Raw genomic sequence first — 3,904 nt, 5'->3', positions numbered from 1 at the left:
CGAGCTGGCCAGGGGCCCCAAGACAAGTCATAATGAAGCGGAGTTATGCGTCCGGAAGCCAGAAAAGAAAGAAGAGAAAGGAAGAGGATGGCAAGAAAAAACAAGATAGTGGTAAGTGATAAATTACACTGGATGAAATAGCTCTACTTGTCTTGTACAAATGGTGTACTGTAGCAAAAAATGTTTATGTTAACTACCTGCCTGACGGCCCATGCTGCTAGTAATAAACTAGAACAGTTAGCGCAACTTTTTTTTTCTCGAACGGACATAATATGGTTACATACTGTAATATGTTTATTAACGGGATAAGGAAGACGCAGATCTGTTCCAGAATCTCTGTTTATCGTATTTAATGACATAACATTGCTATAGCTTTGTAATAGGTTTTGATGAAAGTGGCATAGCTTCTCTGCTATACTAACTATTCGACCGTGATAATCTATTTAGGAAAACCACACAATAAATTCCGTGAATCAAAGCAGACTGGAACATTCATGTCTAGCAGTATTCATGCACGGCAGCTGTTTACTGTCTTTAAAGCACCAGGTGCGTCTGTCTAATTCTCAAACAGCAGAATGCTTAAATGCTATGTTAATCTACAAGTAGGCCTAGGTCAATGTATAACATTAGCTTGGGATGTTTTTACAGTAAGCATTGGTAGTTGTGAAAGCAGCTGCATCCCTTCTAAATATCAAAATATGGAAATGCTAACATATCTTTTCTTTCTCCCTCAAGGTGCTTTGCTTAAATTTCTCAGCCCTCAGGCTCTTCCTAAGGATACCTCCACTGATGAAGGTAGAGTTTTCTTTCAATAATGTCCAATGGCTTAAACATTGTCCTTTATTGTTTGCTTTAGGCTTACCTTTATATTTTAGCCTACATTATTCAACTCACGTATTGTCATCTGATCTTGGGCACTGCCAGTCAAAAAAAGCAAACAAGTGCGAGCTCTGCACCTCTTTACGCAACTCCGCCTCAACACTAAATATGAAGATGCCCTGCTTTCAGAAGATAACTTCCGTCCCTTGATTGTGTAGGCTATATATGATATAAAATATCTATAGGCTACATTGTATAGCTTACATTCAAATATTACCTTTCTGTTACAAAGCTGGAAATAGGCCTATGAGCGCAAATTAGGATGTAGTGGAGGCTAAACGCGAGTAAACGCAGTTTATCCACCTCTGAAATTTCATAAATAGAGTTTAGGCCTACCCACCTCTTATTAGAGTTTATCCACCTCTCAAAAGAGTTTGTTCACTTTTAACATTCAAAACTGTATTATCCAATACTATCCTATATTCCCAATACTGTACAATAACCTCACACAAATGTACTTTTCCTCTCCTAAACGAGGGCAATTGGACATTTTATGGTCAATATTAGATTGGTGAGAACACTATAATAGATCACCTATCATCAATCATTCTATCGTAGGTCTTGGTGTTTTTTTTAGATATTATGAAATAAGTAAGCTAGGCCTACGTTTTTTTCACTTTCTTAAGTGGGCTATAGTTCTCATTAGCAGTTTTATGCCAAACCATGAAACATTAAGCTGCGTCCAAAAACGTCTTTAAAAATCTTCTGATATTGATCATGCATATGGTAAAGAAAGACATGAGATCGTTGGTCTTGGAATTTTGAAAATGCATCGCACTTAGACCTCAGATTACTTGCAGTACCCCGGCATTACCACAAGGAAATGGTCGTACGTCAAGTTTGAACCTGACGTGGAGATAAGCACTTTTCCACGTCAAAGACGTTTTTTATAAATCTGAGCGTTGGCATGGATTTGAGCGCACACACGGTCTAAGATCAAATCTGTGCGTAAGAACGCTTTATAAATGAGGCCCCTGCACACCTGAGGGCTAGTGTTCGCTCCATTCATTATTTAGTCTTTATTCGTTTTGTATTTGGGATTTGTGCAGATGTTTTGTATTTGGGATTCGTTTAGGATTTGGGATTCGTTTAGGATTTGGGATGTGCGCAGATGTTTTGCTCTGGGTGCAGATGTTTTGCTCTGGGTGTATATTTGCATGTTGGAAGATTTGAAAATAAAAACAACTTGTTTATTGGTAAGCCTCCACCTTCTCCCTTTAATATGATGCACTCTTCTAGATTGTAACTGTGTCTGTATGTGTGAGTGTGTATGCATGTGTGTGTTTGTGTGTGTGTGTGTGTGTGTGCGTCCGGTGTGCGTGTAGTAAATCTGCCCCATGGTGGGGTAAAAGCTGAATGTATTTATGGGGAAATTTTGCAACAGAGAGAGGGAGAGAGAGGGAGAGAGAAAGAGAGGGGGGAGAGAGAGGGAGGGAGAGAGAGGAGAGAGGGAGGGAGAGAGAGAGGGGGGGAGAGGAGTTAGGGAAAGTGTGAGACTAGTGTTCTCCATGCTGGAGATAACGCTGATAGGAGTGACTAATTAGTGTGTGTGTGTGTGACGGGACAGAGTGTGTCATGTTCTTCAGCCATGAGGCTTTTCCCACACTTTAACACTCTCTCTCTCACACACACACACTGATACACACACACTCAGAATGAGATGAGAGGTGGTTTAGCCGGCAAGGCCTGTCTTTCTGTCTTTCTCACACTCTCTCTCTGTGTGTGTGTGTGTGTGTGTATGTGTGTGTGTGTGTGTGTGTGTGTGTATATGTGTGTGTGTGTGTGTGCGTGCGTGTGTTTCTCACACTCTCTGACTCAGACAGAATCATCTGGGTCTTGGCCCCATTAAGAGCTACATCTGATAGGTTCCCTCTTTGAGATACACACACACACACAGTCTCTTTCCCCCTCTCTCTCTCTCTCTCACACACACACACAGTCGCACACAGCCTCTCTCTCTCACACACACACAGTTTCTTTCTCTGTCTTACACACACACACACACAGTCTCTTTCCGTCTCACACACACACACACACACATAGTCACTCACTCACCTCCAAACATACTGCATATGACCACAGGAAGACAGTAAGCTGAGACTCATGTAAAGTGTGTGTGTGTGACTTATGTAAAGTGTGTGTGTGTGAGACTCATGTAAAGTGTGTGTTTGAGACTCATGTAAAGTGTGTGTGTCAGACTCATGTAAAGTGTATGTGTGACTCATGTAAAGTGTGTGTTTGAGACTCATGTAAAGTCTGTGTGTCAGACTCATGTAAAGTGTGTGTGTGAGATTCATGTAAAGTGTGTGTGAGACTCATGTAAAGTGTGTGTGTGAGACTCATGTAAAGTGTGTGTGTGAGATTCATGTAAAGTGTGTGTGTGAGACTCATGTAAAGTGTGTGTGTGTGTGTGAGACTCATGTAAAGTGTGTGTGTGAGATTCATGTAAAGTGTGTGTGTGTGAGACTCATGTAAAGTGTGTGTGTGTGTGTGAGACTCATGTAAAGTGTATGTGTGACTCATGTAAAGTGTGTGTTTGAGACTCATGTAAAGTCTGTGTGTCAGACTCATGTAAAGTGTGTGTGTGAGATTCATGTAAAGTGTGTGTGAGACTCATGTAAAGTGTGTGTGTGAGACTCATGTAAAGTGTGTGTGTGAGATTCATGTAAAGTGTGTGTGTGAGACTCATGTAAAGTGTGTGTGTGTGTGTGAGACTCATGTAAAGTGTGTGTGTGAGATTCATGTAAAGTGTGTGTGTGTGAGACTCATGTAAAGTGTGTGTGTGTGTGTGTTGAGACATAAGAAGTGACTCTTGAGGGCCGGTGTCAAAGCTCTGGTCTTTATTTAAACTGTGTGTAATTGTGTGTGTGTGTTGAAACATATAAAGTGACTCTTGAGTGGTCTTTATTTAAACTGTGTGTGTGTGTGTGTCTGTGTGTGTTGAAACATATGAAGTGACTCTTAAAGGGCCGGTGTCAAAGCTGTGGTCTTTATTTAAACTGACAAAAAGCTGTAGGTACAGATG

This window comes from Alosa pseudoharengus, unplaced genomic scaffold (assembly GCF_046254945.1).
Source record: "Alosa pseudoharengus isolate Yale_2024_CS ecotype anadromous, Long Island Sound unplaced genomic scaffold, YU_APseudo_1.1 YU_APseudo_1.1_scf_21, whole genome shotgun sequence".
Taxonomy (NCBI): Eukaryota; Metazoa; Chordata; class Actinopteri; order Clupeiformes; family Clupeidae; genus Alosa; species Alosa pseudoharengus.
Note: the sequence above shows the minus strand (reverse complement) of the source record.